Source organism: Symphalangus syndactylus, chromosome 4 (assembly GCF_028878055.3).
Source record: "Symphalangus syndactylus isolate Jambi chromosome 4, NHGRI_mSymSyn1-v2.1_pri, whole genome shotgun sequence".
NCBI classification, from domain to species: Eukaryota; Metazoa; Chordata; class Mammalia; order Primates; family Hylobatidae; genus Symphalangus; species Symphalangus syndactylus.
In genome coordinates, this window is record NC_072426.2 from 80,751,361 (window position 1) to 80,765,436 (window position 14,076).

Sequence of the window (14,076 nt, forward strand, 5' to 3'; positions counted from 1 at the left end):
AGGAGCAGCCGTGTGACTGCACACCTGGCTGGGGCTTGAGGCTGGGGGTTGGGGAGACATGGTGACCCAGCGATCTACTACCGTTCAGCTGCTGTTTCCCCAACAGGAACCCTAGGGTTGCAGGGAGGGGCTGTTGGTTTTGTCAGTCTATTGTGCTTGGGGTGAGGAAAATATTTAGGATATATTTTAAGTAATCTTAAATTAAAAATTAAAATTATTGTCACAAAACTGTATGTGATTCTTATTTTTGGATAGAATTAAGAGCTATTCGGCTGGGCGTGGTGGCTCACACCTGTAATCCCAGCACTTTGGAAGGCGGAGGTGGGCGGATTACTTGAGCTCAAGAGTTTGAGACCAGCCTGGCCAACATGGTGAAACTCCATCTCTACTAAAAATACAAAAATTAGCTGGGCATGGTGGCATGCACCTGTAATCCCAGCTACTTGGGAGGCTGAGGCATGAGACGAGAATTGCTTGAACCTGGGAGGCGGAGGTTGCTGTCAGTCGAGATTGCGCCACTGCACTCCAGCCTGGGCGACAGAGTGAGACTCAGTCTCAAAAAAAAAAAAAAAAAAAAAAAAAAAGAACTAATTTATTAGTATCTGTGGAGAGTAGATATAAGCATTTGTCCACAATTTTTTTATTGTTTCACTTATATCTTCCCATCCCTGCTTTAGTTCTCCCTTCCTCCCACTGAATTAGTTAAAAGACAATCCAGATTTTTATACCATTTCAGTCATAAATGTTTAACTATGTGTCTCTAAGTGAAGGAGACTATTTAAAAAAAATAAACATTTTACCATTATCAAACTAGAAATATGAAAAATAATTCCTAAATATCATCTAATATTTGGTCAATACTTAAATTTTCGTGATTCTCTTCAGGTGATTGAAAAAGGAAATAAACAAGTGTACACCTTATATTTGGTGTGTATGTACATATCTATCTATCTCAACCAACAGTTCTCCCTTCTTCTTTTTTCTCCTTGTTATTTATATGTTGAAGAAGCTAAGTCATTTGCCCTGCAGAATTTTCTACACTGTGGATTTGCCTGACTACACCCTGTGGTGCTGTTCCTCTATCTTGTTCTGGGTAAGTTAATAATTAGATCTAGAGGCTTGATCAGATTTGGAAGTTTTTGCAAAACGATTTCCCACTTATTGCTGTGTTCTTCCTCCTGCAGCTCACAGGGGCACTGGGGGGCTGAGGTCTCTCCTTTGGGATGTGTAGATTCATCAGTGGGATCAGGTTTTGTCAGCCTCCTCCATCCTGCAAGAAATTTCTCACCAGCTGTCCCCTAAGGATTTGGCAGCTAATCATGATCATTGCCAGATTCATTATTTTTATTAGGGTTATGAAGTGCTGATATCCTCACACAATAATTATTTCTGCATTTGTTAGCTGAAATAATTCTATGAATAAGAACTTTTGGTCATCAACTAATTAGTTTCCCCTGAAAATAGTTTGTACAAGAAAGTCCAGATAAATGCTCTATTCTTTCCATTTATATATCAGTCTTCAGAATAACAATTTGGTGTTCTAGCAATCTCCAGTGTGACCAATGCTATTATTATGAACTCATGGATTTTAACTTCTTTGATATAGTTTGACTGGTTGCAATCATTGTTCTTTTTGATGCTTAAATTGTGCCATCCTCTGCCAGTGAGAATCCGTTTGGACTGGACTCTCTGTCTTTCTGACATTTCCCTGATAGTCTTAGTTAGCTTTCTTGCATCTCATACAATTTCCAATGAGACCTGGAATCAGACTTTTTTTTCCCCAGTGGATTCCTAGGACAAATATTTATAAACTAAAGCCTGGATACTACTTGGTTTTCATTGCTTCTGGGTATTTTTTTTTTTGGAAATCAAGGAAATAATATTTTTACTGGGCTAGAAAATATGTATTTATTTTTATTTAAAAATAAAAGTACATCATGATTTTTACTTGCATTTCTTTTTTTTTTTTTTTTTTGAGATAGCGTTTCACTTCTATCACTCAGGCTGGAGTGCAGTGGCACTATCTGGGCTCTGCGACCCTCTCTTCCACCTTCCTGCTCAAATGATCCTCCAGCCTCAGCATGCCTCTCCCTCAATAGCTGGGGACTACAGATGTGTGCCACCACTCCTGGCTAATTTTTGTGTTTTTTAGTAGAGGTAGGGTTTCACCATGTTGCGCAGGCTTGTCTTGAACTCCTGAGTTCAAGCAATCCGCCCACCTCGGCCTCCCAAAGTGCTGGAATTACAGGCGTGAGCCACCACATCCAGCCCTTTACTTGTATTTCTAAGTCACATTTAAAATTACAGGGATCTTAACTTCTTTGAGTTAATGTTAATTTTCTTTTCTTTTACACTAAAAGTTCTTGATTCCTAATAACATTGTGGTGACGTGTGTGTGTGTGTTTGCGTGTGTGTAGTTTCAAATAACATTGTCAACAGCACCACTTGTTATTAATAAAAAATAAGGCTACAGAATACTATTTGAAATATCTCTGTATTCTTTTTGTCCTTAAGATATATTCCTGTAGGGATGAACAGTTCCATATCTGTGTCTTAAACTTACTTAAAGTAATTTTTCTCTTTACTTCCCTCTTATCCGGTCCAATGTCATTAAACACCAACCTAATATATAGCTAGGTTCATTTATTTTGTTTTGATTTGTAATCATTTTTTCCCACTTTGGCTGAATTTTATTTTGTAACGATGTAATACATCCACCAGGTTCCAAAGTCAGAACTCTAAAGCAGGTGCCCTCTGAGCAATCGAGCTCTGTTCCTGTTTCCTGCTTCCTATTTTCTCCTTCTCTCACAGGTAACCATTTTTTAAAAATTGAGTTTTGTTTTCTTCATTTCATTTAAAAACAAAACAGGCACTCAAATATTTATACTCACTTCTGTCTTAGACAAAAGATATCACGCTACACTTGCTATTCGGCGCCTTGCCTTTTTTCTTTAATATATGCGGACCTTTCTTGCTTCTTTTCACAGCAGCACAGTGCTCGACTGTGTGGGTGTATCACAGTTTATTCACATTGTCCCCCATGATGGACACTGGGGTTATTTCTGCCTTTTTCTATTACAAATAGTGTTGTAGTAGGCAGCTCTGTGCCTGTATTGTTTGCATTTTTTGGTAACGAGTTGAATGAGCTTAGAAGTCATCTTAGTTATAATCTTCCAGGGGTTAGGTAAGTAGAATTATTCATTTAACATATAGGTATTTATTGATGTTTATTATGTGACAAAACCTGTGCTAGTTTTGGTGAAAGAGGGCTGGACAGAGTGACGAACAATACAGGCATGGCCCTGCCCTTGTGGGGCTTACAACATAGTAGGGAAAGCGTGTGAGTAATGGTAGAAAAAAATGTATAACTAAATGTGTGATGAACGACATGGAAGGAATGAAAAGAGTGAGCTAAGAAGGCTGAGATGGTGGTGAGCGGCCAGAGAAAGCCTCCAGAAGGAATGGCCATTAGGTGGGTGTCTGGAGGAAGAGGAAGAACAGACCAGGCAGAGATGCAAAGCAACGTCTGCCGGGCCAAGCCAGCACAATGGAAAAAGTTCACAGGCAGGAGAAGGCTGATGTTTCAAGCAGGAAAGGGCAGTGGGTCTACATCATGAGCAAGGAGAAGGGTGGCAAGGGATATGGTGTAAGGGCGTGCAGGGCAGGTGGCAAGGATCTAGGGGGACTGGGAATCCATCCTAAGTTACAGGAAGCCACCGGAGACTTTACACTAGTGGTGTGATCCAGTTCATTCTGTAAAATGCCATTCCGACTTCCGTGTCCAGAGGGACTGGGGAGGGATGGGAGCGGAGGCACAAAGACCAGGAGGGGATGGTTGCAGGGGTCCAGGAAACTGATGACGACAGCTTGGCTTAGGGTAGTGGGGTCAGGGTGGAGAAAAGGGAATGGGTTGAGCTCTTTTAGAGGAAGGGTAGATCAGAATTATTGGATGGAACTATTGGACTGAATGAGAGGGAAGGAGGTGTCCACAATAACTCCTTGGTCTTGAGCACATGAACTGGCTTATCGAGCTGGATGACTTTGAAAGAGGACTGGGTTGGGGTGGGGTGGGAGAGGCCATAAATTTGGGACATTTTAATTTGAGATCTGCAAGAAATCCAAATGGAGACACAGGGAAAGTCTCTGAGTACGTCTGTTGGTACCTTTGAAGTTGTCATCTGGAGGTTGCACGCATTCGGGATGGGAGGAGACTGCCCAGAGGAAGGGCAGTGAGTGCGAAAAGAGGGTCCAGGGCTTGATCCAAGAAATTCCAACATTGAGGAGCTTGGAGAAAATGAGGCACTGGTTGAGAAGATTGGATCATTGTTAGCAACAGTGGGAGTGAAAATTATTTTTTTCTTAATGATTTACGTTTACAACATTATAGAACAACAGCGATTCTGGAGATACGTAGTCTGACTCCCCCATTTAATTGAAAAGGAGTTGGAGAATTCTGAAGTTGCTGTCTGTTGCTTGCCAGCTAGCACAGCCTGCCCTGTATAGATAGTTTGACTCCAGGAGGAACAGTGACCCCAGTTAGCTTGCAAATGCAGAAAAAAAAAAAAAAAAGAAAAGTTAAAACCACAAAGTGGCTCCCCTGGAGCGTCATCATACCCTTCTCCTGGGGTATAGCTCTCTGGGTATCCTCGTAGGGGCTCTCTGGCCTGGGACTGGTGGCTGGGCATGGCCATCATTCATGCCGTTTGTTATAGTTTCTTCTTTTCCCTCCCTCTCGGTGCATGGCAGGACTGTACTTCTCAGTCCCCTCGTGGTTGGTTATAGCCTTGTGGCTATTTCTGGAGAGTAAGTTATGGGTCGAAACGACTCTTCACCTCCAGACCAGAGCTTTTAATTGCCAGGGTGGGATTCTCTACAGTGTTTTGCCTTCTGGCACAGTGACTGAAATCTTGTATATATTGACGGCCCCATCAGGCTGGATTCAGTGAGGAACAGAGCCCCTCTGACAGCCTGAAATGAACATGCAGCATGAGCAAGATAGAAATCTTTTTTGTCTTAAGCCACTGACATTTAGAGGTTGTTTGTTGCTACAGCATAACTTAGTCTATGCTGACTGATACCCTGGATGTTCTACTGTCTGCTTTTCAGAGGATAAATGGACAGTCTGTGTATTTAGTTCTTCAAGGACGAATAGATACTCTCATTTTCCCTGATTCCAGACTTTGTATAGTTTGCCAAATTAGGTTTTAACGTTGGAGATGCTGACACCCAAAGTCTTAACCAGAGGAGCTGAGGTTGCTTCTTCCAGACTTTTATTCTCAAATGAATTTCATGCACTAAGGAGGGAGTATTGGGATACATCATGTTGGGCATTTCTCCCAGTAACATGGAGACCAGGAGACAGGCCTTCCTGAAGGAGGTGGTCTGAGGGAGATGGCTCAAAGAGTAAACAAACAAACAAGGAAGCAAACAACACAAGCATTTGCCATCAGGAATAGATGAGGAGAGAGGAAGTGATCAGGCCCCAAGGGGACGTTCCCGAAATGATGGTTAAATTTCCATGAGGTCCAGGTAACTGTTTCTTGTTACTTCATGCCTTTTTCCCCGAAAGGAACTGGAAAAACAACAATTTCCTCCTCATCCAGTAAGAGAAAGAACAGATCTAACAAAAGCAAAAGGAAGCAACTCAACTCAAATTGGAGACACATAAAAAGAGGACTGCAGGGGCTTTCTCATACAGAGAGGTGCCTAGAACTTCACCATCAGGACTGTGAGGAATCAGGAGTTCAGGCAGCCTGCCCATGTCTGGCCTCTGCGATTTCTAAGAGAAAACCCAGAAGTAAATTGTGTAATTTGCCAAAATAGGTTTTAATAGATTTTAATGTTGGAGAGGAATGCTTATACCCGAAGTCTTAACCAGAGGAGCTGAGGTGGCTTGAAGGATGCCCTTCTCCCACAGGCCCCCCTCCCCAGTCCCTTCTTAGCCCTGTCAGGAGCTTTAAGTATGTCTGCCAGCCACTTACTGCCAGCCTGCAAATCCTTTGCTGTTTCTACGGGGAACTCAGCCACTAAGCACACTTAATGGATTCAGTTTTGGAGTGGCCAGGATTTTGCTGTGTGGCCAGATATCTATAAAGAAATGCATCTCCGAAGAGAGTGACAGATGTTCCATCTTTGTTATATATGAGTTTGTGAGAATAAAACCTTAATGAGGGTGATTCTTAACTGCTTGGACTCTGGGAGGCAGCTTAGCTTTTTCACACAAGCTGTTGAAATCTTTCTTAAATGTTGAGATACCACACATCTTTCCTGCCATGGTGGCTGGGTCTTTTTTATGCCAACAGGCAGGGGTCCCAGGCAGGGAGAGCTGGGGGAGGGCTGCCCAAAACTTTGCTACTCTGCTAGAGGTATAACCACAGACAATTGATGGGCAGAGTTCACCATCATCACCTGACCTCTTCCTGTAGTTTCCAGGACACACTTCCTGGTTCCTTCCTCTTAGCCACTGGTGGGGCTTACCTTATAAATGGCCAATAACAGAAAATACATATAACATTTGGGATAAGACAGGAATAGTTCTCAGTTCTCCACTCAATTTTCCCTGTCCTGCATACCCATCAGGTTGTGAGGCCAACAGAGACACTGGAGGTGGGAACACCGTGTACAGTGGGAACCCATGTTCCTTTGTCATTACTGCTGCTGGTGGTGGCTGCAGTTTAGCTAGGAGAGCTAAAAGGCAGAACACCTAAGACAGTGGAAAGAGCCATACCCAAACCTCACAGTTACATAATTACAGTTATATAATAGATGCAGAGGAGACCTGTGCCATTCCCCTGCCTGCTCCCTCTGCCTCCCATAGTCCTACTTTTGTTAATCCTTCCTGAGACACCAACCCCCAGCTCATGACACAGTGGGGCAAAAGGCGGCATGAGGGCTGTGCTGTCTCAGATTTCAGAGCCCCTTCAAAATGGGTTGATGAGTGATAATCAGGATTGAATTCCGTGGTTGTCAGTTACAAGCTGTGTGGCCTCTGCTAAGGGACTAAATCTTTTTGAGCTGTTTTCCCCTCTATCATATAAGATGGGGTTGATAATCATAGCACTTATCTGTATAGAGTGGCCATAATAGTTAAATGGAATAATGCATATAGGGTCCCTAGCCTGCTGCTTTGCATATAGCAATATATGCTTATTATTTTTGTTTTGAAAAAGAGAAAGTGAGAGAAGAAAAGATGGGTGTGTTAGTCCATTCTGGCTGCTATGACAAAATACCACAGACTGTGTGGCTTATAAACAGTAGACATTTATTTCTTACAGTTGTGGAGGCCAAGAAGTCCGATGTGATATTTGGTGAGGGCCCATTCCCTGGGGCATAGGTGGTGCCTTCTGGCTGTGCCCTCACATGGAGCAAGGGGCCGGCAGCTCTCAGGGGTCCCAATCAGGACCCACACTCAGGACCTAGTCACATCCCAAAGGCCCCACTCCTAACACCATCACATTAGCTTCCAGCATGTGAATTTTTGGAGAGCACGAACATTCAGACTACAGTGGTGGGAGTGGCACATGATGTGATGGGTAGATTTTGTTCCTCATGAACCTTCAAAAGGTCCACAGAATGCATCTGACTCTCTAATCTCAGAAACTGGTGGTCCAAGGGGGACGTCACTGTCTTTAGGATCTGTGACCCAGCTCCACCTAAGTAGTGACTGCTTTGAAGGGGAACTTCTGCTAAGAGCTGGATTTATCAGCCCCTCAGACAGTCCTTGGACGGTGCAGGTTTTGGGGGGCTTTTGACCTCCCCGAGGGGAGGAAGTGGGTATTGGTCCAGGACAATCCTCCCTCTGTGTCTGCTGGCAGATGCCAGGCTTGCATATACTTTTTTCCTTTTTCAAATATGAGCAAACATTAAAAAGAAGTTCCCATGAAATAGCTCTGTAGTTCAGAGAAAATAACATGTTATCTGGAGGATGGAGGACTTAGAGAAAGAGCAGATCTCTAAAACGTTTTTCTGCAGGAAACAGAAGAATGTTTTATAAAACATCTGCCTGGTGTCCTCAAAAAGGCAAGAAGACTGGAATTCCATGAAATGAGAGCAAAATGCCACAGAGAAAACATATGGATTCTAGGGAGGGTGGAGCCAAACGTGAACCCCTATGACAGAGTTCAGGGCTCTCCCTGCCGTGCTCACCGTTGCCTTTGTGGGAGAGCTGTCTATAGGAACCACATGTAGGGGCAGGGGTGAGCTGCTCCTACAAGGCCACCTGGTCACAGAGCCGTGACAGGCACTGCCCCAGAAACACAGGACGTAAACCACTCAGCACTGAGCTGGAACCTCCTGTCACCTCTACCTCTAGTTCTAAATTTATCCCCTTTTAAATTTTAATAAATTATCCAAATTTATTAATATAAATATTTATTTATATATATATTTATATATATATAAATAAAAAATAAAAAAAAATCACCCTGCACCTGACACATGTTCCTCGAGGAAGCAGGTTGATTCCAAGAGAAAGGGGAAATCATTTGAAAATTTGGACTTGGATTCTCAATAAAATGTAAGATGTAAGTTTATGAAAGAGAACAATCTTTGACAAGCGGTCCATGGACTTAAAATGAAAAACACAGTTGCCAAAAATAAAAATGGCACAGAAGACACAATCAGCAGATTGGGTGATGCAGAAACATGCCTGAGCAAAAGATTGGCTGGTCATTGCCATGTGGCTGTTAAAGCACAGCATAGAAGTCCTCCCACAGGAAAAGAAGAATTATAGAGGCACATAGAGGATGTACATGAAGATGAGGCGCCAAGGTTCGATCCAAGAAGTGCAGATACTCCCAGTGAAGATCACAGAAAGGGGCACACAGCCGACTGCGGCAATGCACAAAGCTACAGAACCGCAGACGTGGGTCCCGCGCAATGTTTGAGAGTTTCTCAAATGGAACAAAACCAGAAACAAATGGCAAAAGGGTAAGCAGGCACACCTTGAAAACCCCAGAATACTTAAAAAAAAAAAAACAAACTCCTGATATCACAGAGAAAATCAGCACTGCAATTACAGACTATTTAGAGAATAATAACCAAAATTTAAGAGTATGTGGCTGAAACTTAAGGAACATATTTATTTTATTGAAACTTTTCCAGAAACTGTTGCAGAAAGGAATAAAGTTTCCTAATCTCCTTAACAGAGATGGCCTAAACCTGATAAAAACATAATAAAAATAACATTTAAAACATAAAACTATACCACAATCTCCAGGATTAGTGCATTCAGTGTTATAAAGATGTCAGCTCTTTCCACTGATGTGCAAACTTAGTATAACTCTAGTCAATAGCCTAACTTAATTTCTTTTCAGAACTTAGCCAAGGGATTCTAAAGTTTATCGGGAAATGAAACATGCAAGGAAAGCCAAGAAAATTCTGGAAAAGACAACAATTGTCTGGTAATTGCTGTAGCTATTAAAGAGTATCACCATGTTTCAATGATCAGAATAGCCTTGAGCCAACCCCAGGGGAGACTGATCAATGAGGAGAGGCAGAGCAGAAACATGCATCCAGAAACAGATGCATATATGCAGGAAGATTCCTAAAATTAATAAAAATGGTGTTTAAGTCAGCATAACCAGGGTTTATTACTCAGTATGATACATTAGCCCAGCTCATTACTTATTTGGCAAAACACTGGCAACAAAAATTACAACAGTAATAAGTATAAATCTTTATCAGATTGATTATATGTAAAACAAAAAAGCCATAAAAACATTAGAAGGAATTGCAGGATAATAATTTTGTAATTTTAGGCTGGGGTAGGCTTCTCAAACCAAGATTTTAGAGTCAGAAACCTTAAAGGAAAATGTGATAGAATTGACTCAAATTAATGAAAAAAACTCTTCGGAATGGAAAATATTATAATAAAAATTTCAAATAAAGCTGAATTGGGAAAAATAAGACAGAAGATGAATATTATCAACATGCACAGAGCTTTGCAAACCGATATGAAAACTACCAACACTCTAATTGTGGTGGGTGCTGTGGTCCATACCTACAACCCTCCTTCAGGACTGAATTCCTATTCCCCAGCTGCCAAGAGGTTGGCAGCTAAAGGCTCACAGTGAGTCCTTTCCCAGAAATTGACCTCTGCTGAAGAAAGCTGCCTCCTATAGGGTTGAAGGCCCCCCTAAGGAGTAGTCTGCCTCCAGTGTGACCCACCTCTACAAGGCTGTCCCAGCTACAGGGCACCCCTGCTGTGGGCTCTGTGCCTCTGCCTCCACCCTGCCTCCACCCTGCCTCTGCCCTGCTGCCCTCCTTTCCTCCAGGCATTGCTCTGAGAGCCCCAGACAGCCTGCATGCACATCTCTGTTTCAGAATCTCTTTCCTAGACAACCTGACCTGAGAAACCAACTAGATAAAAATGGAAAAGCGACGTAAGCACAGATCACATACACAAAAAGGAAAGAAAAATCCTAAACAAGATGGTCAATTAGCATTGAACATGTGCAACAATGCCCAGGTGGAGTGAAGCAACATGAGAAGCAGGGCTGTTTGGGAAGGCAATGAACACAGCATTTCTGAATGGAAATTGGGCAGTATGTGTGAAAATCTAGAAGGTTTTTCTTGGGAAATCTCTTATGAATTTATCCTAAGGAGATAACTGTACAAACAGATGTATTAGCCAGGATTCTCCAGAAAAACAGAAGTGTGTGTGTGTTTGTGTGTGTGTATGTGTGTATAAAGAGTTTTGTATTTTGAGACAGGGTTCCACTCTGTTGCCCAGGCTGGAGTGCAGTGGCATGATCATAGCTCACTGCAACTTTGAACTCCTGAGCTCAAGCTCTTCCTCCCTTAGCCTCCCAAGCAGCAGGGAGTACAGGCCTGCATGACCATGTCCAGCTAATGAACTTTTTTTTTTTTTTGGTAGAGACGAGATTTTGCTATGTTGCCCAGGCTGGTCTTGAACTCCTGGCCTCAAGCGTTCTTCCCTCTTTAGCCACCCAAAGTGCTGGGATTATAGGTGTTAGCAACCATGCACAGCTTTATATAAAGAGATTTATTATAAGGAATGGGCTTACATCATATGGAGGCTGAAAAGTCCCTAGGTATGCAGTTGGCAAGCTGGAGAGCCAGCAAGAGAGCCCTCGGTGTAGTTCCAGAGTCTGAGTCTGAAGGCAGGAAAAGACCGAGGTCCCAGCTCAAGGTAGTCAGATAAGAGGCGTTTCTTATTCAGCCTTTGTGTTCTATTCAGGATTTCAATGGATTGAATGAGGCCCAGCCATGCCGGAGAGGGCAATCTGCTTTACTCACTTTACCAACTTGGATGTGAATCTCATGGAGAAGCTCCCCCACAGACACACCCAGAATACTATTTGACCAAATGTCTGGATATCCTGTGGCTCAGTCAAGTTGTTACATAAAATTAACCATTCCAACAGGTATGCACAGAAACATTAGTTGGAGCACGGCAGTTTGTGTTCATTCACAGCACCCTGGGTACATAAATAAATCCACAGCCAAACAAAGGAGTGCGCCGAGGCTGCAGCAAAGCAAGCAGGAGGGCGTGGCCCAGGAGATGTGAGCTCTCATACTGCTCGCAGCACTGAGACCCAGCATCCCCCTCAGCAACAGCCCAGAATACGCAGGGCATCGAGAGCCCTGCCCTGCAAAGGGAGGGCAAACCTCCCATTCCTGGTGCTTTAAGTGGACCCAATCCCCGGCTGGAACTTGAAGGCGGGCCACAAAAACAGACTGTTTCCAGCCCTTTACTTCTCGTACTTGTCTCAGCCCACCTGCTCACAGCTTACCCTTCGGGTTCCTAACCCCACTATCTGTACCTATCTGTACCCAGGTCTTATATTAGCATTTTCCCCCTGGCCACTCAATTTGATGCATGCTTAGATTCACTTTTGGGGCTTCATGAAGTTCCGACTTTCTTTGGGCACTGGACACTGCATCGTGGTATTCCTACGTTCTTTGCAAAAACTTCCTTACTCCAACCCACGTCTCAAGGACCTCCCACCCATGACTATGCAGAGTTGGGGATTTGACCTAACCCAGCAGGCTGGCTTCTCCTGCAGATGCGCCAGGCATCCCGTCACATAGTCAGCGTGCCTGCTTCCGGAGAGGGACCACTCGCGGTGTTGGGCTTCCTTCTGAGCTCAGCCCTAAGATGGTCCTAGGAGTTTCTATCCCCACATTCCACCTGGAACTCTCATGGTCCTTGACAGCCACAGGTTTCCAGTGGCAGCCCATGAGGCTCCAGATAGGTGGCAGGGACCGAAATACTTCAGAGCTTTTCCAAGGACAAAGATCAGCAATTTGTTTTTAAAATAAAAGTCAATGTTAAAGTGAAGTTGGCATCAGGTAATTGAGATGCTATCAGGATCCTGAGTGGGGACTGAACACATGCAACCACACTGGGTAGTATTTTTAGGCAATTGCTGCCTCATTTGAGAAAACACAGTGGGTAAAACTGTTTCTCTTGTGACCGTTGGACTTTCTGCATTTTCAGAGGTTTTCTGTATTTTCATAGGAGTTCCATTTCCTTTTAAGAACCAGATCACCAGCGCCCCATTAGTTAGCTTTCCACCCCAACAGGCTGCTCGCCCTTTTGCGTTTCCCTCCCCTTCTCTTTTAAACCAATTAATTTAAAAGCTTTACAAAAACAATACATGCTAATGTGAAAAATTAAAGCAGTACAGAAAACCGCAACACAAAAAGGAAAAGCTCCTCTGCCCTCAGCTCTTACACTCCTCAGAGGTGGCCACCATGAACACTGGCTTATTTCTAGAACTTTCCCTGCATAGACACTCAGAGAAACATAGATTGATAGACTGATTTATGCAAAGATGGCTGAATAATGATGTTTAATGCTCTGTTACTTGCTTTTTCATACTTAATTTATGCTAGACATGATTTCACAGCAGTTGTCAAGGAGGTCTATCACCCTTTTCAACATTTGCATTTTGTCAATTATAAATAAAAAATTAATTAATTAAGAAACACTTGCATTTGGTTCTACTGTAGAAGTGTACCATCATTTGTTTAACCAATATTCCACAGATTGACTTGTAGATGACTTCAGAGGTCTTAATATTAAATGTTCCAGTAAATATCCTTAGGCATGTGTTTTTAAAGAACAGGGCTAGTGTATCAACAGGAGATTGTTTTATAGGTGTTTATAAAATTAAACTGTTTTCACTGATATAAAAATTTAATAATTGTCAAATAAAATGTTGCTCTTTTAAAGTTTCTTCTCATTATCAAATGACACTTTTTTTTTTGTCTCGGTCTTCTATAAACCTGCCCTTAAGCTGTGACAAAATTAATTAAAAAAATCGATGTTGGTCCATGGGATCCATAAATTCTTTTTATAGATCGTTTAACACAATTCTGTGTCGTGGGCGAGGCTCCAGGCTGGTGCGCAGCAGTGCGCTCCTGGGTCTGTGAGTGGGCATTCCTCAGAATCCCCGCAGCCTGACCTGCTGCCCTTTGCTGGTTTCACTTGAAGCTATTATTCCAATTGACTCACTCTTGGCTGACATCTGGATGCGTTTTATAACAGACTGTTTTCATAATTCCACAAAAAGTTTCTCAGGATTAATACTTGTTTATTTTCATTTTCCACTGGACCTTAAATTAGATAGCAGCCAATACTGGCACAACTCCTTACTGGAAGCCATTTTACCTAAGTGGAGGGGATGGCAAATCCATCCAACCTTGGGTTTTCTGTTGCTTTAAAACCTCTTGCCAACCAACTACTCCAGAGTGGCTGTCAAATCAACCAATAGCAAAATATTTGGGGGTATTTGTCGGTTAGCTGGGGTAGAGGCAGCCAGATGTGTGGATAGGTCATGCGGTTACCTTCCCCGTGTAAGTAGGGGCCGGGGTACCCATGGACATGTGCGCATGTACAACATAGGTGCATGTACAGCCAAGCATACAGGTGCCAAGATATTTTATTGGGATATTATGTGTTTTCTTCTCTCTGTTGTAGGTATTTTTTTTCCTCTGAAGATTTTTTCTTTGCTTTTTGAGATTGTACTTTAAAAGACATTCAAGACATCCAGATTTTAAATTCAGGGTGTTAATCCAGGGTTTTGTTTTTGAAGACCTGGGATCATT

General features: G+C 42.8%; 1 long non-coding RNA gene across 1 annotated transcript in view; it reads left to right on the forward strand.

Annotated features, from left to right (window-relative positions):
- Nucleotides 1-1,010: 1,010 nt before the first annotated feature.
- Nucleotides 1,011-14,076, forward strand: part of LOC129480264 (uncharacterized) — an 87,076-nt gene continuing 74,010 nt past the window's right edge. Inside the window, exon 1 of the long non-coding RNA XR_010120406.1 lies at nt 1,011-1,093. This is a non-coding gene — a long non-coding RNA (uncharacterized lncRNA). The remainder of the gene's footprint in view (nt 1,094-14,076) is intronic.